The 27,262-nt window shown below is 48.8% G+C and overlaps 1 protein-coding gene across 14 annotated transcripts in view; it reads left to right on the top strand.

Moving 5' to 3' along the window:
* The window catches only part of CRACR2A (calcium release activated channel regulator 2A), a 131,438-nt gene that overhangs the window by 4,875 nt on the left and 99,301 nt on the right, over nt 1-27,262 (top strand). For 12 of the 14 annotated variants that reach the window (XR_007129406.1, XR_007129408.1, XR_007129407.1 and 9 more), the window contains exon 2: nt 11,312-11,590. The exons of 1 other annotated variant lie outside the window; for it this stretch is intronic. The gene's annotated coding sequence lies outside the window, so the exon portion shown is untranslated. Of the gene's footprint in view, nt 1-4,294; nt 4,410-11,311; nt 11,591-27,262 lie in introns of those variants that run through there. One more of the 14 variants, XR_007129402.1, reaches the window with a different exon arrangement.

The raw sequence follows: 27,262 nt of genomic DNA, 5'->3' as shown, positions 1-27,262 counted from the left end.
CCTCCAACTCTCCTTTATGTTACTTCTGTTTCAATGTCTTCAGTGGGCTGAGAGATGAATTTTAGGGTACTGCTTTATTTATTTATTAATTTTTTTTAAGAGAGAGAGAGAGAGCATGTGAGCGGGAAGGGGAAGAGGGAGAAGGAGAGAGCATCTCAAGGAGGCTCCACCCATAGACGGAGTCCATCCCATGACCCTGAGACCATGACCTGAGTGGAATCCAAAAGTTGGGTGCTTAAGCCATTGAGCCAGCCAGGCACTGCTCTTTTTGAATTTTTTGTGGTAACTCAGTCTTGTTTTTCAATGGAGTAAAACATACAGAACATGAAGTTGACAGTTTCAACCACGTTCAAGTGTGCAGTTCGGTGGCGTTAGGAGCACTCGCCGTGCTGTGCGGCCACCACCACCACCAGACCTTTCTTCATCTTCCCAGCTGATGGGGTTTGGTATTAACCCTGACCCCTGTGAGTTCCACAGTCTCGCTCTGTCTTAGCTTCCTTTTCCGCAGTGGCCTAGCCATCAGATGCCCCTCCCCGTGGGCCATCTTTCTGCTGCAGTTCCTTGTTACTTTCTGTTTTTTTGACTTTTTGCTGGTTTTTGTTTGAGTTTCTGCTTCCACCATACGAGCTTCTGTGAGTCTCCCTTCCTTGGGCTGGATTCTGTGCTGAGCACTTTAGAGCACCTCATATATTCCTCCTGCCAATACTACGTGGTAGTTATTATCATGCACCCCCTCAAGGTGAGGAAGCGACTCCGAGATGCAGCATCCCACCGCCGTGGGAATGTCGGAGACAGGCTTTGACTCTGGCCTCTCTGACCTTCCTTCTTTGCCTAAGATGGGAATGTCACTGTCTAGAATCAAGCACAGCCAGCACTGCCTCACACATTGGTGTTGACTCCAAAGGTTTCTAGACTCTGCATAGATTTGGGCATGTATTACATGAACCACTTCCATTAGGATTCTTACCGAGCCGTTAGCCAAAATGGATTTGCTTGAAAATAACTTAATTATATACCATAGATAAACTGCTAATGGAATTTACCAAACTGCTAAATTAAGCTTTTCAACTAATTACACACGTACTATGAAGTGTGAGTTTAGCTTTGACCATGGGTCCTTCCCCTGGCAGGGAGATGGCGAGTCCTCTCGGGAGGCAGGCCCTTGGTCACCCTGTCAGTTCTTATTCTTACTCGTGATAGGTTGTGCTTTTCTGTCCCCTTCTGGTGTCCTGTTGTAGCTTGACTCTGCATTTACTCAGGACAAAGTGATGTATCCCTACAGCCATGGTCGTCCTGGGCTGCAAATATACCAGAATGTGTTTCCCGTTTCTGCAGCAGGAACTTTTATCTTCTGCAGTGGGTTTCTGGTGCCTCTCCTGTTACTCGTCATCCCCCCTCTTTGGACTAGGCCCGCCCTTGCTGTGTTGCCCTACTCAGATTTCTGGGGTTTGTCTTTGCTGGGGGCTCTGGGTTCTGGGTTTCTCTAGTCCCGTCAGCTGGAAAAGCAGGAAGGTGTCTAGTAAGCCTTTCACCTGGTCCCTATGCAGAAAATCATTTCTGAGTGGTTACCATGTGCCAGGCACTGCTTCTAATCGAGGACTCAGCATCCCCATTCTACAGATGAGGGAACTGAGGCTCAGAGAGCTTAAACATCTTATCTGAGTGCACACATCTCGTTCTGGTGTAGACAATCCATCACTGCGTCCCTCCCTCCCCCCAACCCTGGCTGCTGCCAATCCTTCTGTACCAGACTGGCTCCCTACAGAGGCTAACCCCTTGGACTGTGGGGTTTGCTGAGTAACAGAGCTCTGCTGACACACCTGTAACAGGGGAGCAGAGTCCCCTGACTTCACACTAGGTAAGCTGCTGCAGGCACAGGCCGGTCGGAAGTAGGGGGGTGGGGAAGGCCAGCTAAAAAGTCTGTTCTAGAACTTCTTTTCAAGGAAAGCCATTTTAATGTACTGGACGGCGGCTCGAATCAGAAACAAAGACGCAAAAAGGAACTGCTAAAGGAAATGAATGTTAATCAGAGAAATTACTAGGCCTCCATTATGTAATCACACACAGCAAACTAAAAATATTTTTTAAAACACACAAGCCCTATTTGCTGGAGTTAGAAATAGAATAAAGAGCTCTAATTTGTTCTGAATAACAATCATGTTATACCGCATACCACATCTGAATTTTCGGATACACTTCAATGTGGTTTTTCTGAATATTAATGCCATTCCCACCACCCCCTACCAGACCCAAAAACCTTGACCAAATGGATCGGCAGACAGACTGAGCACCTACTGTATGCCTGTGTGTGGCATGTCATGAGGGGAGGAAGAACAGAGGCCTGGCACTTGTTTGGACAGCATAGTTCCTCTTAGCAAGAGAGTGGGACAGAGTGTGTCTGTGCTCGAAGGAAATGGGCTCTGGAGAAGGCGTCACAGTGGATGCAAGAACGGAGCTGGGCCTTCAAGCACGGTCCGCAGAGAGAGGGTCCCCAGGAGTCCTGCGAGAAATCTTCTGTGAGGGTCCTTCTGTTCACTTTCACAGTGTCTGAGGGCCCTTCTGCATTCAAATTAAGCCCCCGAAGTGCTGTCCACGCCATAAGCCATGCCTTAACCCTACGAATATTTTTAAGGGCTGCCTTGTCATCCTCCTGCTGGTCTTCACTGACTCAGTTTACCTTCTAAAAGATGTGGGAACCAGGACCCTCTGATCCTTCCTCTCTCACATAGACAGGGCTGCTCTATATGGAATTGAACACAGCCAGCCCTGCCTGACCTCTTGTGTGTCTATGCTTGGAGGTTTCTAGAATCTTCATGGATGTGGGGTGGTGTATGGACCGTGCTCCATGAGGACGGAGATGTGTTCGGCCCCCTGCAGAAAGTTCTGTAGGGCTATAATGTGGAAGCAGGCAGGGCCACCCACACAGTCTCACTCTCTTCATACGAAGTGACCCACCAGAAAAGCGAACCAAAGCAGACCGAGGAGAAACCTGGGGGATCACTCTTTTAACATGGCCCCACTACTGAATTCTCTCACGTCTGCTGCCTGGTTTCTTTTCAGCTCTGGTCATAGGACCACAGCCCCTCACATCCGAGGTCCTTTCTGCCCCTGCCTGCCTGGGTCCCCACGACTGGTTCTTGCTGCTCGGTCAGGGCTGGGCTGTCCCAGACGCCCTTTAGGAAGAGATGCTAACTAGCCCAGTTGACGGTCATGGCTGACTGCCTTGCCTTCCCCAGGGAGCACACGGGCCCACTCCCCTGCTCCGTGCAGTTAGCTCAGAAAGTCCAGGCTGATTGGGCCAAATTCAGCCTCCTGAGCACGCTTTCTTTTTTAGCCTGAGACACAAGTTGAGTGACAAAGCCCTGCCTCGTGTCCCCTGCCTTGTCATAGCTAAATGCCCGTCTGATGGGAGTCCTGATGAGGTCGTCCTAGGATGCAGCTATCTTGGGACCTGGTTCCCCAGGAGCTAGAGCAGGCAGACAGACAGGCCAGAAAGCTCAGTCGGAGCACGGGCAGTCCACAGCAAGTCCATGGCCCTTGCTCGCTGTGGTCCCCAGTCTCCTTGTCATATCTCTGCGGCATGTCACAGCGATGGGCTGAAGCAGTGGCCATGTGACAGCACTTTACAAAGATAAAACCTTTTAATGGAGGCTGCTAATGCTTTCTGCAGCCAAGCAGTCTCCATCGGCTGACCAGGCTGGGCCTGAATTAACTGTTGGCTTCGTAGGTCATTAAAATAAGTCCATAGGTCATTAAAATAAGGGCTCAGTGCCTTTTATCAATAGGGTGAGCTGGCCCAGCCTCGTTGGGGGGATGGAGGCAAGGCGAGACCAGGCAAGACTCTCAGGCAGAAGTGGGAAGTGTCCAGGCTGAGTGATACCCTGGGGAGCCGGGGTTCTGCTTCATCAGAAACAGCACGGAGAATGCCCCACGAGTCGAGTGTGAATTGGAGTCTTGTCATCTTTAAGAAACAATCACCAGTGGGTCCTGACATTCACAGTTTCTGCCCTTGCCAATATTTGCCCAGGGGTGTGGGGGGCAGAGGTAACCGTGGAGAAGGAAGCCTGGAGGATGAAGGATATTTGTGAACGCAGGTAATTGTGGTCAGTTACCTGTCAGCTTCACTTGGTGTGGACTCACGTCAACTCATTCACTGAGCACCTCCCAGGCTGCTGGGCTAGGAGCTGGGACTCGGGCTCTCCTCCTTAGCTTAGAGGTGAGGACCCCAGAAGCGAAGCCACTTGCTCAAGATCAGCAGGGTCGTAAGTGTAGAATCAAGAGTTCAGAGCAGCTACTTGGACAGCAAGTCCTCCACTCCTTATAGGGAAAGGCCAGCACCCTGGTGATGTTCTCTCGGGCTGACAAGCTCTTTGGACTCTGCTTTTAAGTCTTCACAGCAGAGCAGTGAGGTGAGTACATGCATGTTAAATGAAACGATGACTGTGGAAAACACTTAGTAAGTGGTAAAATGCTCTACAGATAGGATATGATGACTGTCTCCAATTTACAGAGGAAGGAAAATAAAATCAGAGAGGTTCAGTGGCTTGCCTAAGCACATATGGGAACAGACGACAGAGTAAGGATGCCAGCCCGGGTCTTAGGACTTCGGGACTGGTGTTGTTTGTTTCCTTGATACCATCAAAGGAAGACGGTTCTGGGTTTATCTGTCCCTTCCCTGGTTTTGTTGCCCTCCCTGCAGCCCCTCCCTCCATACCCACCAATTGTTGCCAAATGAAAATTAGGCAGAGAACCTCAAGGGGTCCAAGCTAATTTTTCTTAGCTGCCTTTTCTCTTCTTTAGAAGACCTTATGGGGGCACCTGGGTGGCTCAGCGGGTTAAAGCCTCTGCCTTCGCTCAGGTCGTGATCCCGGGGTCCTGGGATCGAGCCCCGCGTCGGGCTCTCTGCTCAGCAGGGAGCCTGCTTCCCTTCCTCTCTCTGCCTGCCTCTCTGCCTACCTGTGATCTCTGTCTGTCAAATAAATAAATAAAATCTTTAAAAAAAAAAAAAAAGAAGACCTTATGAAACAGGGTGATGTCAGGGGTGGAGTTAGGGATTGTGTCTCTCCGCACGAGGACTGGGGTGCAGAAGCGGCTCTAGAGGGGTTGTCTGTGTGCTGCTCACTCTCCCCTCGTTGGCAGAAGAGCCCAGGGACAGTGGGTGACATGAGCCATTTTGCCCTATAGATGAGCCAGCACGCTTGTTACAACCTCATAAAACTGTCAACGCATATTATTTTAAAATTGTGAGTTAAACAGAAATCCAGGGAGTATATATATGCCTGGAACGTGTGGGTACACATGCGGTATTTTAAAAATACGGACATCCTAGATGATGTGTTTGAACGGTCTTGGGCTCGAGACTGAAAAGATAACAAGACAGGTCCTAAGCATCCTCTCTGCGGTGCGGACCCCTTGACTCTGGTATGCTGCCGCCGCCCATCTCACACCCAGGCAGAGGCCGACATTCTCTGTCACTAACAGTGTCTTCCTTACCTGTTTACTTACTGCTTTCGGAAGAGGTAGGAAATTAGGATTTATCTGACATCTTCCAGATGCAGAAGCTGTGTTGGGAGCATTTGTGTGCATGTGCTCATTTATTCCTTACGACAACCTCGCGTAAGTGGTGTTATTGTAGAATTTTAAGAGGAAGATTCACGTTCCCAGGTAGTAAGACATGAGACAGCAAGAGATGAGCATAAGCACGTCTGACTCTAGACCTGCGCGCTTTCGCCGGTGGACTGAGAAAGCCCATTTTCATTTTCTTTGTTCTTCACTTCCTTCTGTCATCTCATATCTTCCGCTTAGACTCTCTTCTGTCAGAAATACACCTTTAAAAATGTCCTTTCATGAGCGTCTGCTTGTGCAGACTAGAGTTTTGTCCTTGGATAATGGCCTTCCTCTCTCTTATCCTTTTTCTTTATTTTCTTTCTTTATCTTTAAGTCATCTCTACACCCAACATGGGCCTTGAACTCACAACCCTGAGATCCAGAGTTGCATGTTCTACTGACTGAGGCAGCAGGCGCCACCTTTTCTCCTTATTCATAGAGATGTTTCCTTCAGGCACAGAGTTTTCAGATGATGGTTTTACTCTCTTTCAGCATGTTGAGTGTTTGATCCCCATCTTTTGGCTTATAATCATTGCAGGGTAACTTGTCTCTTTTTTTGGCTGTTTTTTTTTTAATAAAAAAAGATTTTATTTATCTATTTGAGTGGGGGGGCATAGAAGGAGGGGAGCAGCAGAGGGGTGGGAGAGAGAGGGGGAAAGAATCTCAAGCAGGCTCCCCACTGAGCACAGAGCCCGACGCAGGGCTCGATCTCATGACCCTGAGATCATGACCTGAGCCAAAGTCAGATGCTTAACCCACTGAGCCGGCCTGGTGCCCCATTTTCCTCCCTTTCAGAACATTTGTAGCCATTATCTGTTTAAATGCTTTCTCTCTCTTTTCCCTTACTAAGACTCCAAATAGACACCTGCTAGCTTCCATTTTTCATGTCTTTTAAGCTCTCTTTCCTATTTTTCTGAGTCTTTATCTTTCTCTACGGCATTTGGAATAGTTTATTTTGACCTAACTCCCAGCTCACTACTTCCTTCTCAGACTGTATCTAATGTGCTATTAAGTCTGTCCACAGACTGTTAACTTCAGTTGTTTAATTTTTATTTTTAAAAATTCCCTTTGGTCCATTTTTTTTTTTTCAAATCTTGATTATTTCTCATGATTTGTTGTTGTTCCTTGTACATATTTACAGGCTTGTCTTTAATTTTTTCAATGACAGAACCTGGATATTTCATTATCTGAAGGAGTCCCTGGCCTCTGAATTCCTTCCTTTCTTGCCATCTCATCAATGCTGCTAGAAACGTTTTTAAAAATATATTTTGTGTACAAGATTTTTTGGTTGTTTTGAGTTGGAGGGTCAAAGTACTTAGCCGTAATGTTAGAAATAGAAGTCTAGCATATTTATTTAAAATTGACATGTGGAACATAAGGAACAGTGCAGAGGACCACAGGAGAAGAGAAGGTAAACTGAATGGGGAGAAATCAGAGAGAGAAACGAACCATGAGAGACTCTGGACTCTGAGAACCAAACTGAGGGTTACAGAGGGGAGGGGGTTGGGGGATGGGGTAACTGGGTAATGGGCATGAAGGAGGCAAGTGTGGTGATGAGCATCGCATGTTATAGACAACTAATGAATCGTTGAACACTACATCAAAAACTTATGATGTACTATATACTGGCTAAATGAACATAATAAAAAAATAAAATAAAATTGACGAATTATGAGTGGAAAAAGTAATCCAGTGGAGGTTGGCCTTTGGGGCCTGAATTGTCCATACTGTACTGAATGTATTTTATGAATTGAATGTCGTGAACAGTGAATGCACGCCTTAATGAGAAGCCAGTCAGCGTGTCTTGCCCAGCGCAGGGGCAGAGCAATGGAAGCTTGTTCTCCTCTGGGCCCTACCCCCCAGAGGACACAACCCTGGAAGTAGTATGGCCAAACAAGGGGTCTTCAAGAGACCTCCTATCTGAGGGATCATTTACCTCTAAGCTATTAGGGGCACCCTGAGGAGAGGAGGGCTTGGTAAAACTTGTCTCCCAGTTGCTGCTGAGTTCTAGTTTTGTCTTACCTCTGCTTGGAATTCAGGGGTCCATGTTACTCCATCCCAGTGGTCTTCTGGGTGTATCCAAAATGGATGTAGAGGGGACCATAGAGCCCAAGCTCTAAGGCCTCAACCTCTCCTCCCCATTTACCACACTCAATCCCTCAGTCCTCCTGATCCCACCTACTAAGTGGCTCTAGGATCCATATACCTGAACGTACTCATTGCCAACTTGGAACAAGACATCACTATCTCTCATCTGGACCATAACATTTCCCCAGCTGCTTTCAGTATACCCACTCCCTGTCCCTCCTCTCCCTTCCCCATTTCACTCCCCCACAAGTAGCCAGAGTCATCTTTTAAAAAATACAAATCGGATCGTGGCTCTCCCTAACTTTTAGGCTAAACATCAGTAATTTCCTCCCACTGTTTGGGTGAAGTCCTAGATCCCTAATCTGGCCCACAAAGCACCGTTCTTTAACCTCACCTCTGGCCGATCCTTGCCATGTTAAAATTGTACTCTTCGCCTTGATTTCCTTCCATTTCCTGGACTTAGGAAAGCTCTTTCTCCCCGAGAGTATTAATATCAGCTGTTCCTTCTCCCTGGATGTTCTCCATCCTCTTCCCTGGCTCACTCCTGTTCATCTTGGAAGACCCGGCCTAAATGTGCCTTCCCTTCCCTCATCTTCTCTCTATGTTGTACACTCCCTGTGGGGAGCATTCTGTATGTCCCTTCGTGTCTTCATCAAAGCACTTAGTTCAGTTGTGATTCCATGATTATTTTTGTAATTTCTCTTCTTTGTCTTCCTCCACCATCTGGTGGGGGTCGGATTCATGCACGTCCTGCTCATCTCTGTATCTCTAACACAAAGCACAAAGCCTGACATGTGGTAGTTATTGCCCATCTAGAGAATAAATCTGTGAATGAATCTGGTTTCTGTCTCCTTCGCTCCCCTGACACTGCCTTTACTGAGTTCACCTGCGACCTCCTCATTGCTAAAGCCAGTGTTTCTTCTCAGTCTTGAAATGTGAGACTTCCCATTTGGAACCATTGTCAACCCTCTATCTTTAAACATTCTCCAACTTTCCTTATCCTTGGATTTTGAGGCAGCATTCTTTCCTTCGTTTTTAGCTACCCCTCTAAGCTCTGCTTCTGAGTCTTTTTTGCTCTCTTGCTCTGTATCCCTTAAATGTTAGTGTTGGAGCGCCCGGGCGGCCCAGTTGGTTAAGCATCCAACTCTTGATTTTGGCTTAAGTCGTGATCTGGGGTCCTGGAATTGAGCCCCACATTGGACTCTGCACTGGGGGTGGAGTCTTTCTCTCTCCCTCTGCTCCACTCACCCTTACCCTCCCCTACAGTTTTTGCACATAAGTATGCACTCTCTCCCTCTTCAAAAAAAAAAAAAGAAAAGAAAGAAAAGAAAAAGAAAATTAGTGTCTTGCATAAATCCAGCCTTCATCTTTTCCTTCCTAGACAATCTGTGATCAGCCTTAGCTTTATCTTGCCTTCAAGCATCACATTTATGCTGATGAACCCCAAACCCATATGACCAGTCCGGACTCCGCCCCTGAGCACCAGATCCTTCTTCGACGTTGCATTTTGAAGTACCTTCTTCCTGATGTCTCACGACATCTCGGTCTTCACATTTTACAAATGGACATTTTTTATCTTTCCTGCCCAACATGTTCCTCCTCCATTATTTCTAACCTGGCTAAATAGTTTCCCCACTAACCTAACTTTTGAGGCTAAAAGCCACGGAGGCATCCTGGATACCTCTGCCAGCTGCACATCCCATGCCCTGCTATTATCACAGCCTGTCTCTTGTAACCCTGTTCCTCGTCGCTCTGCCATCTGCTAAGTGCCACCCCTGCTCTTGCTCGTATCACCTCTTAGCTGGGCTCCCTCCTTCTGGCCTCTTCTCCTGCAGTCCATTCCTAACACCAGGGCCAGAGATCTTGTCTCAAAACACAAAGCTTGATCATGCTGCTTCCCTGACTCACCCCCCATGTGTCTCCGAAACGCCTGTACAGGGAAGCCCAAGTTCCTTAGGCTGATATGGAAGGTTATTCCACCCTCCCCACCCTATCTTTCTTGCTGGCTTTGCTTCTCTTCCCACCATTCATCTCCCTCTGAATATGCCATCCTTTCTCATCATGTGTGTACGGTATCGAGCAGGGGTTCCCCAACATTATGGGGCTTCCAGAATCACATGGAAGCTCGTTACACCACTACATGCTGGGTCTTAACCACAGAGGTTCTGATTCCGTAAGTCCGAAATGAGGCTCAAGATCTGAATTTGTCCCAGGTCCCAGGTCCCAGGAACTGCTGGTGCTGTTGTTCTGGTGGTGACCACTGTGAGAAGCGCTGCTGTAGACGGGTCAAGAGTGTGAGTCCTTCCACCGGCATCATATCCTGCCCCTGCCACTCACTTCCTGTGTCACTTAACCTCTCTAAGCCTCAGTGTACTTTTCCATAAAATGAGGCGAATAATATGAGCTACCGCATCAGCTTTGGTGGAGGCCTGAATGTGTTAATCCTCAGAAAGCCCAAGAAGCAGTGCCTGGTTTGTTATAAGCGCTCAGGAAATGCTTGCTGCCACCATTATCGTTTATCTTCATATCCTTGGTGGTGAAGGTCTGCAGCTCACAACCTTCTGCTCTTCCCCAGAGAATGAGTTTGTTTTCCAAGGTGATTTTGCTAGCACTCCCCACCCCCACTTTCCTGATGCGTGCCCAGGCCGGGGTGCACCTCCCATCGAAGCACTTGCCATTGGTGCTCACCTACCTCCTGGCCAGGAGTGGGTCTCCCCCACCATGCGCTCTCCAGGTTTCATTTCATTGTCTGTACATCACAGGGACTCAAAAATTTAATGGATTCAGTGACCAAATTGGCATATACCGTAGAACTGAACACTGTGCTGACAAGGCGGTGACACCGGTCAAGTCCGGGGAGAGGACTGGACACCCAGAAAAGGTGGAGAGAAAGTGGAAAGTGCGGGAGGTTGTAGTCAGGATTACGAGATTATGCTTCAGGAATATGGACCCATGATTTTGGGAACATCTGGATGCATATCATTTAGGATAATCTTAGCTCTCGGCAGTCAAAACACAGCCCCAAAACTCAACTCAGTGAATGTCAACAGCGAGGATATGTATTACGTGTATAGTGAGAAGTCTGGAGGAAGGGGGGCACCGGGACTGTTCAGCTGAGTGGCTCAGAGATGTCCTTAAGGACCTGGGCTCTTTCTTCCCCTGCTCTTCCCTTATGCTTCCCCATCATGGTCACGAAGTGCCTGGGCAAAGACAACATCCAGCAGAGGAAGATTTCCTGCCTCTCTCTTTTTCAGAGCCCAGAAAACCCTTTCATGTGTCAATGACCAGAGGGGGTGGGAAGCCCACCCCCTACTTGTTCATGGGTCAGGGGCCTGCATTCGTAGGACGGCATAGGGCCCATGGACTGGGCATACAGGCGCCTGCCCTGAGTGGTAACACCATGAGAGTTCTGTTGGAAAGGAGCAAGGGAGAAATGGATGTTGCTTAAGCACAGTGTCTGCTACAAAGCCAGACCCAAATCCCAGCTGGAAATTTATTTGAAAAGCAACAGGATACAAATTAAATGACTTCAAAGGCCTTTTCTACTCTGAATATCTGTAATGAATTATTTGAAGTCAGAACGAGGAGACCTTTCCCCTGTCTGTTCCATCTGCAGTTCATGCCCGGACCACAACTGTCCCTCAGGAGCTTGGCCTGGAGCCCAAGTCACGTCATCAGGCTGCTGGTCAGGGGTGGAGTGGCCTCGACTTGCAGCTTTTCCTCATGAGCCCTGCCTGGGTGTCCACCTGGCACTCAGCACGACCACATCTCTTCCTCCCGGAGCAGCTGTCCAACCCAGAGGCCTGGACTTCAGAGAGATCTCCAGGAGCATTCAAGCCTGGAGTGCTGCTTCCCCAACCCCTGGGCGTTTGACGGGCCACCCAGCTTGCTTACGGTAAGAATCAGAGGTTCCTCGAGCCAGGTGTGGTGGGAACCTGCGAGAAGGCAGGGCCAAATAAGCAAAGGTTCTGCATGATGATGCAGTATTCCTGCTGGGGGGAGGGGGTCTCTGATTTTCTCTTAAAAACTCCTGTAGTCCACCCTGCCAACCTACCTGGATTTTGAGTTTCCTGTATGTCTGGTTCGTGGAGAGCTGTAGAATAGGATCTGAACAGGTGAAGGGGGCTGAGAAGAAACTGGTGGGAGAGTCTTTGACCAGGGGTAGCAGACAATGATCGTGGAGAGCAGTGGGTATCCACAGTGGGCAAGGAGTTTGGGCTCAGCAAGGAACGGGGTGATAACTTCTAGAAATTGACTACTAGCCTGACATCCCGCTGCTTTCCCAGGTCTTCCAGACACACCTATCAGGAGCAGCTAAAATGAAACACAGTAGAAGATTGAGGCCAGATGGCCATCCAGTGGGAATTTAGTTAGGGGTGACATCTGTGGCATCGGCTGGGGGGTGAGGTCATTCTTCTTTGGCCGCGTGAAATATGTTGTATTACATGTATTATATATGTCTATAATGTGTATGTGTGTATGTATTTGTGTGTATTATACTTTTCATGTGTGTCTTAAATCTGCCATCACATTCTTAACTCCCCAAGGGCAGTCATGGAACATTTTCTCTCTCCTATGTTCCTTACAAGGTCAGTGCTCTGTAATGATTGACTGGCTGAGTTTTTACTGCATACCTACACGATTGAACTCCATCAGCCCAGGTCCCAGAGTTTTCATCCTTTGGGTCAGAGTTGCCCTCTGTGCCTTCCCAACCACCTACTGAGCTGAGACAGCATCAGTTTCCTCTGCTGGTGAGCTGGCCAGAGCTATTCATTTCCCATGGCAGCCATAACAAAGTATCACAAACAATTAAAAATGGGAGAAATTGATCGTCTCCCTCTTCTGGAGGATTCAAGTCCAGAGTCCAGGTGTTGTCAAGGCCATGCTCCCTCCCCAGTCTGTAGGGGAATCCTTCCTTGCCTCTTCCCACTTTCTGGGGGTCTTTCAGCCATCTTCAGCATTTCGTGCCTTGTGGCCATGTAAGCCATGCTCTGCCTTCATCGTCACATGACTTTCTCCCTCTGTATCTTTATCTTCACATGACTTTTTTTTTTTAAGATTTTATTCATTCATTTGATAGGGAGAGAGAGATTGAGAACATAAGCAGGGAGAGCGACAGGCAAAGGAGAGCGAGCAGGCTTCATTCCAGGACCCTGGGATCATGACTCGAGCCAAATGCGGACGCTTAAACAACTGAGCCACCCGGGCGGCCCCCACAGGACTGCCTTCTTATTGGACTAGGGGCCTACCACACTCCAGGATGACCTCATCTTAGCTAGTGAAATCTGCAATGTCTGTTTCCAAATGAGCTCCCATTTGAGGTCCTGGGGTGAGGACTTCAACAGGTCTTTCTTGGCTATCGCCATTCAACCCAGAACACTAAGTGAGCTCATTCAGGGTGGCAAGACATATGAAAGGCGTGAATATTGAGTGTCCCTTGGTGCTGAGAAGCATGTGTCCTCTGTTCTCTCTCCTTTGACATTCTCCAGGGGAGTCTGTGTGACCTGGGGCCTGGCTGGACACACTGGGATACTGTGCTCCAGGGGAGGACCTCCATATTCCTATCACTCTCCCTTTTTATAGGACAAATTGGGGAGAAGTCCCAATGGAGGGGAAAAACCAGACCATTTGGGTTCCAGGCAGCCTTAACTATCAAGGGAAGTGGGGGAGCCCCACCTGACCTTGGGAAAAGATGTATCCCTTTCCTTTGGAGAGGAGGAGCTTCTGGACCCAACCAGCTCATTGCTGGGCAATTCACAGGGAATCCCAAATAACAGACGCTCAACAACCGGGTTGTTTCCAGACCTAGAAGAACTCGTTCCCTTTGCTAACAGCTGCTCCTTCCCCAATTTAGGGCCCGTCAGTACAGAAGTTATAAACCAGAGGCCTGCAGGCCTTTCCATGTGTAGCCTGAGGATGTCCTTTGTTCACAGCGGCTGGTGTATTTTTTTTTACGCAATATTTTTATATCATTTTTTGAATAGGCAATATGTTTACATAGTTCAAAAACAAAATCATTCCAGGAAGATATCTAGTGAAATCTTATCTTGGGCTGTATTTGCCTTCCCTTCCCCCTCTTGGGACAGTAATCAGCTTAATTAGTTTTGTACATCCTCCTAGAGTTTCATTTTGCAAACACAAGTCAGTACAAATATACCTGATACCTCTACCCTGTTTTTTCCTACGATACACACTTTTTTAAACCTTGCATTTTTTTTTTAACCCCCACTCAATTTATCTTGGCACTCCTTTCCTGTGAGTATGTTGAGTGTTTTCTGAATTTTTTTTTTTTTTTCTGACAGGGGCATAGTGCTCCATTGTAGGGATGTCCCCTGATTAATTCAACCAAGCCCCTACTGATGGACACAGGTCATTGTTTTCAGTCATTTGGCGTTTATTATAGGTAATGGTGAAGTGAGTAAGCCCGTCATTCCAGCTCATGACTAAATGTGTATAATGCTGAAAAATTCCGAACTATCTTTGAATTATCAAAAGGACTGGAAACAGTGGGTTCTCATAACCACGGGTATGGACTGAGTGGCTGTGGACTGAGTGGCTGCTGTCTATAAGGATCCCTGACGTTGGGACTAGCCTGTTCCCATCGATGTTTTCCCACCCTCCCCCTCTCTGTCTTCTGAAAATCTGAGTGTTGATGGCCACCGAGCATCACCACTGTGCAGTCCTAACGGTGACTAAAGAAGAAAGAAGAAATCACTCAGGTACTCATGTCTCTTCAAACTGGCAAATAAAAGCCAAGGGTGGTCTTTTTCAAGAAGAAAAGGAGAGGGCGGATGGTCTGTGTGGGTGTGATTCTGCTTCATTTGCTCCTGACGTGTTGGCTCACCTGTGTGTCCCTGCCATTTCGCCTCAGAGTGGAGGGGAAGGAGCTCTGCTCGCTGGTCGTCTTAGCACAGCCTGGGTAGCTGCTTGGAGACCCGGAATAAAAACGAGCTTGACAATTGTTCTCTTACATGCCCTAGCTCACCAGGAGCCCATGAGGATGTGGTGGTCCTATTCGCATTTTGTAGACAAGGAAACAGTGCCAGGGTGAAGTCGCTTGACCAGGATTCACAGCACGAGTATTTGAGCCCAAGAATTTCTGGCTCTAGAACCTGATGCTTTAGCTGGTATTTCATGCTGCCTCTCAAATCTTAAAAGTGTGACTTAGAGCTACACCTCTCACCTTTTAAGCTTGCCATTAGTGGTGGCGTGGTGATGACAGTCCTGACAACGGTAAGGGAGCAGCTCTGAAAAGCGGTGAGTTGTGGACATGCCCCAAAGAAAGCTTGTGATGAGAATCCATGTTTGTTCTCCTCACAAAGGTGAGGGCTCGTCCTTTGTGGTCTGTCATGCTGTCATCGGCTCCATTGCCCCCTTTGCTCTTCCGGCCCCCTGACATTTACAGAGCAGCCTCTGAAGGTGAGGTGGGGTGCCAGATGTGTGAGGTAAGGGGAACGAGCCGCATCCCGGTCCTAGGAGCCTAGTTGGGCCACCTGGTCAGTATGGTGTGGAAACGGCATTCGGGGTCGGGCGAGGGCCTCCATGTGATAGAAGAAAAAAACTCACAGCAGTGGAGTGAGAAGGTAGGTGGCTTCCAGTCATCTTGAGTCTTTACCATTGCTCGATGAAGGGAGGAAGTGAGGGCCCGGAAGTAGAGACTGTGGGCAGAGATATGGAGCCATCCTCCTGCCCACAGCTCAGGGGGAAGCTGACAGTGGCCGCAGCTCTGCAGGCCAGGGGGGCCCCTGGTGGGGAGCCTCAGTCAGAGTTGAAAGGCCGCCTGAGGAAGCCTCCTCTCTCCTTTGCTGCTTTCGGGGGAGGGTGAGTTAATATTTGAGGTGGGGGGATGGGCCGGGAGGGTGTAGTTCATAGGTCATTGGCTCTGGCATACATTTATCTATTTATTTATGAAGATTTTATTTATTTAGAAAGAAAATACGTGAGCAGAGGCAGGGGCAGAGCGAGAGGAGAATCTCGGGCAGACTCCATGCTGAGCGTGGAGCCCGATGTGGGGCTCCGTCTCAAGACCCTGAGATCACAACCTGAGCCAAAACCAGCAGTCAGCTGCTCAACTGACTGAGCCACCCAGGGGCCCCTGAATCTGGCCTTCGAAGTCACAGGTCAGCAGATGGATCTGCCTGCTGGGGCTTCTTGTCACAGGGACGCTCCCTTCCTGGCCTTTTGTTGCTGGCCCTTGATTTTTCTTCCTCTGCTTGCATGGGACAGTATCGAATATCTCTGTAGTTACCACAGAGTGGCAAGGGGCTTTGCTTCACTCTCTCTCTCAGAGCGGGAGGCTGACCAAAGCGGCCTCCTGGCAGAGGGAGTGGGAGGGAGCCAGTTGCTCTGCATTCAAACACGGGTCCTCTGAGCAGCTGGTGAAATTTTCAAAAACGGAGGTGTCGAAACTCAGGCCCCGCGAGCACTAGGGATCTGTTGCTTGTGCATCTACAGATGTGTAATGGAAGGCCGGTGTCTTCTGGGTAAAAAGCAGAATTCAGTCCTGAGGGAATACAGATGAGGGCCCTTTCCAAGGCTACAGCTGTGTGTACGTCTCTCTGCTGGTGGCTGTGTGCAGATACGAGTGCAGAACCCCCCATGTCACGGAGCTTAGTGACAAGAACAGGAGCACAGTACTCAGTTGACCAGCCTCCTTGGGCCTGCTTCCTCATTGGAGAAACAAGGAAGGGTGGTTTTGGTCAGTATTCCTGATGAGGGGTCAGTACTACCCCCAGAAGGCTGCTTACAAACCCATTCAGTGTGCATGGGAATCACCTAGGGGTCTTGTTAAAAACGCACCTTCTGATCCAATAAATCTAGTTCAAGGCTTAAGATTCTGCATTTCCAAGAGACTCCCAGGGGCTGCAGCAGGTCCAGAGACCACAGTGCTTTGAGTACAGAAGCCCTGGAAGGTGTTTTGTAAATCCATGGGATGGCTTTGACAAATGCCCCGAGAATTTCCTGTGTGTGGGCTGAGGGTGGCGGTCGTGATTCCAAGTGCAAAACCCCATCAGTGAAGCATTGGCACCTGCCCCCCCAAACTCAACCCAACATAAATAGAAATTAGTAATACTTTTCTACATAGTCATACTGAGAAGTTTTCAAGGAAGTGATCCCCAAAACCCAGCGATTGAAGAGCTTGTTTTAAGGAAGAGAAGCCTCAGCGAAATAAGTGAAATAAAGACAAAATCTTGAAATGATTAGATAATTTCCCCACTCTGTGCCTTCTCTTTAGATTAGAGGCATTTCCAAACATACACTTAACTGACAAGAGTTTCAGTGCAACATGTAGTTACTGCAAAAGCAAGGAGACCACCACAGATTTGTAACAGGCGATTAAGACTTCATCTAACACACAAAGTTGCAGGACGACACGTTATTAAATAAGCAGAGGCATGGGACATATCACCACGTCAATAACCTACTTTCTAGAAACTGCTTTTAAAATAGATCTAATATATGTATATGCAATTGTAGGACAATGATGAGAAAACGTCTTGCAAAAAGTAGACATTACAATGATTTGCTTTGGGGTTGCCTTTCTTGCTCACTCTTACTCTGATATTCCCTTTTGAGATGTATCAAACATTTTCTTTAAAAAAAAAAGATTTTATTTATTTGAGAGAGAGGGAAAGTGAGAGACAGAGAGAGAGGAGGAGAGATAGAGAATGGAAAAGAGAGCGTGAGCAGGGGGGAAGGGGAATGCTCAGATCTGATGTACGCCTCCACCCGCTGGGTGGGAGTTTCCAGATTGGAGACAATGTTTTCCATGATTCTTGTCACTGCCCTGTTCCCGTATCAACATCATCAATCATTTAGACCCTGTATAAAGTTTAACCATCGTTCGCAAGAATAACACACGTCCTTGTTCTATCTACTTTCACCTGTTAGTAATTTTACCTGACATGTTATCCATAAGTCAGCTGGGCTGTTTCCTCCTTCCTGTCATCAGATACAAACCGGTAAGCGGGTTTGTTATTTCTCCTCCAAATATTTTCTTTAATTCTGTTGTCCTCTGTTTTTGTTTTTGTTTTTTAATTTCTGTGTACTCCTCATATGAAGTGAATAATCTAATCTTATTCATCGTAAGCAGATGTACACCTTGACTGCTTTATTAGTGCAACCTGGGAGGGTCACCTCAGGCCACATGGAAGGTGTTTCCAAATATTCGTTATAGGAACAGTGTTAGTCTATAACAGCATGGATCGGAGAGCGTGGAGGTCTCTAAGGTCTCTGACTTTTGTGCAGCATTAAAATACCAGTAGATGGCAGTCTGATCTGTGACTCCATGGAAATAATCCTGGAGGAAAAAGCAGTCAGGAAGGTCCGTGTCACTCCTAGTGTCTGCTTGGGTGAGATGTTATGAGTCCTCGGGACTTGGAACAGCAGTTCTCCCCAAGCAGGTCCAGAGAAACCAGGTAACTTCAAACAAAAAGAAACACAAAAAGCCCAAAATACACTTCACACCTTGACCCCACCCAGGATCATCGGTGACTGAATCTCTGGATTGAGGCCCAGGTGTCTGGAGTCTACAGGTGTCTCCAGAGGAGGGTTGAGAATCACTGTCTCCAATGGGGTGAACAGTGAAAAGATAGGTCTGCCTCCTAACCTACCAGGCCTACGAATGTGACACTATCAAAAGTTTAATTAAGTCACAGATCTCCAGATGAGATCATGTTAGGCTGTGCATGGAGCTCTCCATCCAGCGACAAGTGTCCCTATAGACCTTTTGGGCCCACAGAGGACAGACACAGAGAAGAGAAGGCCATGTGCAGAGGCACAGACTGTTCTTATGGAACCACCAGAAGCCAGAAGAAGTAAGGACTGATTTCTTCCCTAGTGCCTTTGGAGGGGCCACAGCACATGGACACCTAGATTTAGGACTTCCACCCTCCAGTACCATGAAAGAATATGTTTCTGCTATTTTAAATAGACACCTAGTTTTTGAGGATTGTTATGGCAGCTCTAGAAACCAAGACACTGCCTGAAGGGGCCGATAACATTTGGTAAGAGGGAAGGAACGTAGGAGGTTTTAAAAATTTTTAATTTTTAATTTTTTAAATTAATGTATTTACTTGAGGAGGGGAGAGGCAGAGGGAGGGGGAAAGAAATCCTCAAGCAGGCTCCCTACTGAGCAGGGAGCCCAACTTGGGGCTGGATCCCAGGACCCTGAGATCATGACCTGAGCTGAAATCAAGAGTTGGCCACTTAACCAACTGTGTCCCCCTGGGCTCCCCAGGAGTTTTTAAGAAATGGCAGCAAAATGAGTGAGAGCGAGAAGGCGTGGCTGGAGGGAGGACAGATGGCAGGATGGTGAGAACAGAGAATGGCCTTCTAAGATGAGTAGAACGAATTCTGCAGGGAGCCCACCACAGAATCCCTGGGCATGGACGATTGCTGTTCCTGAGAAAGATGCCCTCCTCTCCGTGATGGTCCATCCTACTTGAGGAAATCATCCTTCTGTGCTTCTTAGGAATGCAAAAGGGCCCCAGAAGACCAGGAAGCGAGTTTGCATCTCCTTCTGCATGTGTGGGAGCCGCTGAGGGGTGCTGAGGCAGGAGAGACAGGGCGATGTTTTAGGGGCACCCTCCTGCCTGGCCTGGAGCCGTGTCCCTGAACACTCACGTTTGGATTCCTATTACTGGTCCCTGAATCCGTGTCTGCTCTCCACCTCTTCCCGCACCAGCAGTGCCCCCTATAGCGGGGGCTTCACAGGGGAGGCAAAGCTGTTGTTTTCCAGCGCTGGAAGTCTGGACAGTATTGCTCCTGCCCCAGGCTGGATCTGCCAAGGTCCTTGACATTGATCCACTGCAGAGCCCTCAGTGCAGTCATATGACTCCCGATGAATTCCGGGAGGACCAGCCTCAGTCCACCACCTTGGAAGGAGAAGCCGCCAACCTCAAGGCTCCTGCAGATGCAGAGGCATCTTTGTGGGCACGGCACGACGGAACATGGATCCATGCCCTACGGTCTGCAAACGTAAGCAGGGGACATCGTTCATTGACCATGCCGCAAGCTGGTGTCCTCCTTGACTTTCCTGGCTGGTGCGCAGAAGCTGAGGTGGGGGTGGGGGGAGGCGGATGCTCCAGACACGGGCTCATGGATCACATGGCTGGATCTGGTGTGAGCATTTCCCAGACATCGTCCTCAACGGCCAACTCAGGGAGGACCAGTAATGTGGGAGTGGAGAGGTCACCTGAGTACGATCGCCTTCAGGGTAAAGAAGCAATCACACGCTCCCTGGCAAGAGCCATCTAGGGACTGCAGTGCCCTGAGCTGGGGGGTGGGGGTGGGGATGTGGGCGCCTGGATTGGGGCAGAGAGAAGAGGAAACAGAGGAGAGCAACCGACCTGTGGTTATTCTTGGTCTTCAACTGTCAGCTCTGTTGGGGATGTAACATCACCCACTGTCCCAGAAACGAGCAAAGGGCGTAAGAACTCTTTCATTTTATTTTCTGGGAATGAATGCCTCAAAAGGAAGGAGGTCACTTCCTTCTATGGACACCACCCCAGGGCACCGTTAGGTCAGTGGCTACTGTTTTAATGTTGACGGAGAGGCACCAAAACACTGGGCACCGGTCAAAATGAAGCTGTTAGCCTCAGGAGTATTTCTGGGATCCGCCAGATAGGATGTCCTGCTAGAGGGCATCCCAGGCATCTGCCTGCTTCTAGGAAGCTGAGCACCCATCCCTGCCCTGGACTGTGAAGGGGAAGAGCATCTTCAAATGAGATGTGGGGCCAACATTAGGGAGCAGGGATGGAGGACCACGGCTGCTGTCAAGTCTCACAGAGGCACTCAGTTGCCCCTTCCTGTGCCTAGGCCCTCACCTCACCGTGACCCTAAGGCAGAGCATAGCCTGGGGAGGGGCTCTTTCCCCAAGTCCTACTTCTGATGGGCCGGAGCTCTTCCAGGTACCAGAGGAGTCCCCATGGGTGCTGTGCGTCCCTGGGTTGACATCAGAAATAATAAATGAGGCAGCTAAGGAAGAGTCAGCCCTCCGTTCTGAGCACCGCCTCCAGAGTGCCCCCACCCCACTTCTTCACTTCTGCGCTCTGAGCAGCTGGGTCAACTCAGGTCCCTGCAGCCTCGAGCTGCTGTAATCTCCTTGTTTCTGCGATGATTCTGTTCGACCCCGTCCTCCACACTCTGTTCAGACTGACCACTGACTGTTTGTCCTGAGGGAGGTTACTCCACCTCTCCGAGCCTTGTGTGTGAACGAGGGTGGACAAAACCGCAGAGGATTATAGGTAGGACTAGTGTAGACAATGTAGTCTGGCAGCTAGCAGAGGGCTTGGCACATATTAACTGCCTGAAATACATTCGGTTCTGGATCTCTTGGTGACTCCGACTCCTTACAACCTACAAAATCGAATAATCCTCTTAGAATTCAGTTCACCCAGGAAGCATCTGTTGACTCCTGTTAATGTGCTGGTTGTTTTATGTTAGGTACTATGGTTACAGAAGGAATGAGCCATGATCCCCGACCTCTGAGGGATAAAAATTTCGTGGGGGAGAGACGTGGATACAACCAAGGATAATGCCGTGTGATGAGTGGTATGCTAGCAACCAACACGAAGGGCCATAGGAACACAAAGCATAAGCCACCAAGTCTACTTGGTGTGCCATTCGAGGCCCCCCAGCACCCCGAGCCCTACTTCTCACTCTAGGTGAGTACCTGTGCGTACTGTCTTCTTACTCACGTCTTCCCAAATCGTCCTCTCCATCACTCCAGCTCTGGGGCCCATTTCATGCTGCTCCTTTGCTTGAGGTCGTCTCCCCTCACCTCACTCCCCGATTCTGTCTATGCTACAGGGCCCATGGATGTGCCCTGTTCTCCACAAAGCCTATCATCCAAATAGTTGTCCTTTATAATAATCTGTTGAAGTTTTTTCTTGAGAAACATGCTGTATTTATAAGCAATGTATGTTTATCATAAAAAGAACTATCCAACAATATAACAAATAGTAAAGAAGAGGAAAAAAAATACGCATAGAACCAATAAGCAGAGATGCTCACTTAACATTAACATAACATGACACTGGGGTCTATTTCTTCCCATCATTTTTCAGGACACACACACACGCGCGCGCGCACACACACACACACACACAACCTTTCCTCATTCAACCTTACATTTAACTTTGTCACATACATCTATCTCCATTAGACTGTGAGCTTCTGAGGGCACGAATAATGGGCTGCTCACTTTTTATTCCTGGCACCTGCCACATCTTGCTCTAACGGGTCCCTCCGTGAGCATTAGCTGAAGAGGACCTCCAGGTGAAATCTGTTTGGCTTTGGAATGCAGCACACCCCTCTTTGGAAAAAAGCAGATTTCTTGTCCTGTTGCTTGCTGCTTGCTTAAAACTGGTGTGCATTCCCCAAGCACAGGTCTGCTGGGTGACAGGGAAGGCAAGAGCCATAAATGGCTGAGACACGGGTGGGTGATGAAGTGTGTTCTGTGTCCTGCGTCTGCTGCTTCGAAAAGGCAGCTCTACCCCTGGTACCTGGCTGGCTGAGGCCCTCCTCTTGCTTTGGAACGACAGGGTTGAGTCTGGGAAATCTTTTTTTATCCTTTCTGATCAAAAATAGTGTTGGCGTTCCACCCCGGGACGGGGAGAGGTGGGTGAGATCTTCTCTGAGAAATCAGTTTGGCCTGGAAACTACTCTTTTCTTAGGTTAAAATTCATGAGCCCTTGGAGCCAGGGTTGGGAATGGAAATAGTACCGTCTCTATTCCAGAAAGCTCCGCGTAGGGAGGCTGGGACCAAGTCAGGAGGAGAATTCACTCAGCGGGCCACAGGTGAGAGCCAAGCAGAGCACACAAGCGTGTTTGACATAAAAATGGCCAAGAATGTTCACAGAGCTGCAGGATCCCTTCAGGGCATGTGTGGGAACATGAGAGGCTGTGGTATGTTGAGTACCTTCCCTTTTTTGAAACAAAATGTAGGGAATTCGTTGGTATAGTTGGCAAGAGAGTAGAGGCAGATGTAAGGGAGACAAGCCCGTTTGCCTTCGGAGATTTTTATTTGAAGATGGCAGGATGTTTGTTATTTAGATGTCTTTTTTCTTTAAAGGATCTGTGGCATAGGGGAGGCTCTAGCTAGAATTAAATATCTCTGAGGGAATTTCATTACAAGATCAAGGAAAAAAGATCGCAAGGTTTTGGCTTCTGACGAAAAGCATCTAAAACTAAGTAAAATCAAAGCGGACCCTTAAACAAATTATTGATTTGGGCAACGTGGAGAAATCGCAGCCGGAGAGCCTGCTTGGGAACGGAAGAGTGGAGAGGAGACTGAGAAAATATTTAGGGCTCAGCCTTGAAGACTACCTCCTGGCCTGGGATTTCTTCTCTCTACACACCAGGAAAAAGAAATTGATGCAGGCTCGTGGTTCCCATAGTTCAAAAGAGACGAGGAGCCCAGGGCCCAGGGAGGCTAAGCCGCTTGTCCCACTTGGTTTGAATCTGGCCGTTTTGGGGACACATTGTGAGTACTTTGTCCAGACTCAGGTTACTCAACAATATGAAACCCACACTGCCCCCAGACTGCCTCAGGATTGTCCCCACCTCCTCGAGCCCGACCTCCAGCTCCTCACATGCTTGGAGGCTCCCTCATCGACTCAGGCCCTGTTCCACGTGCTGGGGACACAGCAGTGAGCCGAAGCTGCAAAGCCTCGGCCTTTGTGGAACTCCCATGGCCAGAGCAGTCCTGTGTTGTAGGGATTGGACATGGGCCCCACATGTGCTTATCGATATTCCCGTATCCGCATCAGGAAAAAGGAAAGGAAACAGCGGAAAATTTAATTTTATTAACATTTCATTTGACCTGCTATAGCCCAAATATCGTTTCACACATAGTCAGTCTACTAATGTGTCAATCCCGTGTTCGACATCCCTTTTTCTTGCACGAGGTTATTCTTAATGCTTCTCGACGGGGACGGGCCACCTTTTGGGTGCTCAGGGGCCACCTGTGATTTACAGCTTCCGTGGTGAATGGAATCCATTCACTGAGTGCTAAGTAAGGGCAGGCCCTGTCCTAGGCCCTTCATGTGCTCTATATCTTACTCTCTTCCAGACAACTCTATGAGACAGACTCCGATTACCCATGTTTAATGGAGGGAGAAGGTGGCCCAGAGAAGTCAGATAACTGGCTGAGGGTCACCCAGGTCGTGAGGGACAGAGCTGGGACTTGAACCCAGGGCCATCTAAAGCCCCAGCCTTGGGTTTCTCAAGCAGAGAAGGCACAGAATGAGATCCGGGATGAGCGCAGCTTCCCAGGACCTTCGCCCAAGGCTCCCCTCTGCTACCCACAGGTCACACTGCCCAAAGTGCCTTGGAGATGCGGTTGTCATTGAAGATGCCTCAGTGTCACACGGAGAGGTATCTGGGGGATACCTCTTGTCCAGGAGGCATGGCCTGTCCTTACTACAAATAAGGCAGCACAGCCTTCGAAATCCATGCAGCAGTGGATTACAAAAGGCTTTCTGCACTCTCAAGCCCCATCTGAGAGTTTGCTACCATATTAAATATTTATTGGTGCTGTTACCTTTCGGTGGCTGCTGTGTGCAGGGCGCTCCCCAGAGCCCAGACCCCCGCTGCGGCGCTGTGATAGCAGACGGCAACTGAGAACAGAACCTGGCGTGAATCTTACGTCCCCAGTGCCTCCCAGCGCCTGGAAGCTTCTGAGTGTCATGTATGGATATATTGTAGAAAAACCCCATGCAGGGGCGTGCTAATTAGCCAGGGCTTCCCTTCATTTGCCAGCCGGGCTGGTGCTGAAATCAGTCTTTATGTTCAGCCTTGGGTGGCCAGCAGTGCTCCTGGCTCTTCTGAGCACAGTTAGAGGGACGCTTCAAACGCTCAGACATGCTGGAGGGACCGAGGCCTTCCCACTCCAGTTCCCAGACAGGTGAGAGGCCAGGAAGCCAGCCTCCAGGGTCTGGAAGAGAAAGTGGCCCGGACTGTTCCCCAGGTTCCCTGATATCCTGGTGTCCTTGCTAAATGAGATTACCCCAAATCCCATTCCCTCTCCAAGGCCACTCAGGTCCCACCTTCTGTGAGGAAGACTTTCCTGCTGGTCGGCCCCTCCAGTCCTCTCCCACCTGTAATGTCCTTCAGTCCCGTGGTCAAGCCCATGCCACCCAGACAGGGAAGCCCCTGTCCTGTATGGTTAAATGCACGTTCTGTGTGGCCCTGCTCTTCTCTCCTGTTCCCAGACTTCTGAGAGTGACCTCTAGCTCTGATGATGCAGTAGGTCAACTCTTCTCTGTCCCAGAGAAGGATTCAGGGGCTGTTTCATTACTGTTAGCATGCATGAAGCCCTTAATTAACTTTTCACGTGGCTTTGCCCACTGCCTCTCCATCCAGAATATGCCTTTTCTGAGGTTTGGGCTGTTGTAATCTTGGCCTCCAACTAGAATGTCTGCCTGACTTGCCTTGGGGACTCAGTGACAGTGTGTTGCTCATTACTGAGCTAAGGGCTAGTCGTGCCACAGTCCCAATCCACTCCCTTTGGTGCTAATTTTTTTGCATAACTCTCTTCACTTTTATTTCACTGTGGTTACATTTGTATCATATATTTATTCATTAGTTAAAGCCTCTTCCCAGCCCTGGGGGACCTTTTTGATTCTCCACTGTACCTTGAGTGCCTAGTACGATGCTCAGAACCTGGCCGGGGCTCAGTGCAGACGAGTTCAGTAAACGCACATTTGAACGAACGAGTCAGTGTGGTCCCTGTAGGGGAGGGTGAAGGCAGAGAGAGAAGGAGTTAGGACCTGGGGTGCTCGGAGGCTTTCTGGAGGCTTCAGCTATAAAGAGAAGTGAGGTCAGCTACCAAAGGGCAGGTGGAATAATGAGAAAACATCCTGGCCGAGGAATCAAGGACCTAACAGTCAAGTATTTTCCTGCACTGAGGTTTATTTTCTGCGTAACCTTGAGAAAGTCTCGTGAGGGTTGAGAGACAATTTGGTGCAATTACTTTATAAACCACAAAGTGGTGTGGTAAAATGTTATTCACCATCCTGAGATCTGGTCCCTGCCTAGCTGTCCAAATGTATTTCATTTTTTTTCTTAAAATCTTATTTATTCAGTTGCGAGAGAGAGAATGAGCATGAACAGGGGGAGGGTCAGAGGAAGAAGCAGACTCCCCACTGAATTGAACGCTGGGCTGGATCCGGGACTCCGGGACTCCGGGACTCCGGGACTCTGGGACTCCGGGACAGTGGCCTGAGCCGAAGGCAAATGCTTAACTGACTGAGCCACCCAGGCGCCCTCTCCATTGTGTTTCTTATTAATTTAATTTGGCAAGGCTAATCTTCTTATTTAAAAAGATATTTTTTTCCATTACTGCCAGACTAATACCTTGTAATAATAAAAACATTAGCAAATTCAGAAGAAAATAAAAATAAATTCTCTCTGAAGATTACCATCTAGCAATAATACTATCCATGTCTCTGTGTATAGCTCAAGTAATTTTTCGTTTCTAAATAGATATGACCTAAGCTTCCCAGGTATCGGCAGCTGGGGGCAGACGGGGTGACATTTCCCTCCTGTTCTCCCACTTCCAGACTTTGCGAAGGCTGCTGCCTGGGAAACCCCTAGAGGGTGGAGCCTCCCAGCTCTGGGTGCTCACAGCACCCTTGGCAGCGATGACAGTGAGGGGTACGGAGAAGTGACTTAGGGAGGGTGGGTATCTCCTTCCAGCCCTCGGCACTATCTGAAAGCACTTACAGGGTTTATGGATGTGTTGTGTCTCTCCACTGGAATGTAAGTTCCACAAGGTCAAAAGCTTGCTGGATTTGACTTCCTGCTGCCTTTTGGCACTTCAGACAGTACCCGCACATAGTAAATATGTATTGGATGAGGGAAGGAACGCCCAAGTGCTGTATTACCCCTCGTAGAATAGGAAATGTTTGCTTTGGATGACTTGTGCGTATGAGCCGTACAGAGGTCAAATTCACTGGCCAGATACATCAGGTCTGCCAGATCCAGCTGTAGGTGGAGACGGGGCCTGAGCAAGGTGAGAGAGATAATCCTAGCCCCATTGAATCACCACTGCTACCTCAGTGATTTCAAGCACACTCTCAGACCGTGCTATTTAGCCTGTGGCCAGTGCTTTCTGCAAATATCCACTCCTTGTCCCAGAGCCCGTTCTCCCTCCAGCACCTCTCAGCTTGCTTTCCTGGTGGGGCTCTTAGGCTCTTACTGCCTTGCCTTCTTAGGTAAGACAGTGAGTGATACTGGTCGCAACTCTGCATGTGTGTTTCAAGGAGGAGCTTCCGCGGTGCGGATGGCATCTGTAGATTGGGTACAGAGGAGCTTCAAGAGCACTGCTGAGAGCTCGGGCTTTGAGAGGGGCTATCTGGTTAGCTCTAGGCTACCCCTTCCCATGTACAAGGCTCTGCCCTCCCTGGCTGGACACAGTGTCCGGACTCAGGCCTCTAAACACACTTCCCACGGCTACCCCTCCACTTCTCCTCCTCTCCAAAACCTGGAAAAAGATGGAACTAGGCCTGCTTTCTACTGGCAGCTCTCCTGGGAGGGGCATTTCCTCCAATGTTCCCCAAAT

This window comes from Lutra lutra, chromosome 8 (assembly GCF_902655055.1).
Source record: "Lutra lutra chromosome 8, mLutLut1.2, whole genome shotgun sequence".
Lineage (NCBI taxonomy): Eukaryota > Metazoa > Chordata > Mammalia > Carnivora > Mustelidae > Lutra > Lutra lutra.
The sequence above is the reverse complement of the archived record's forward strand: the minus strand, read 5'-3'. Positions and strand labels throughout refer to the sequence as shown.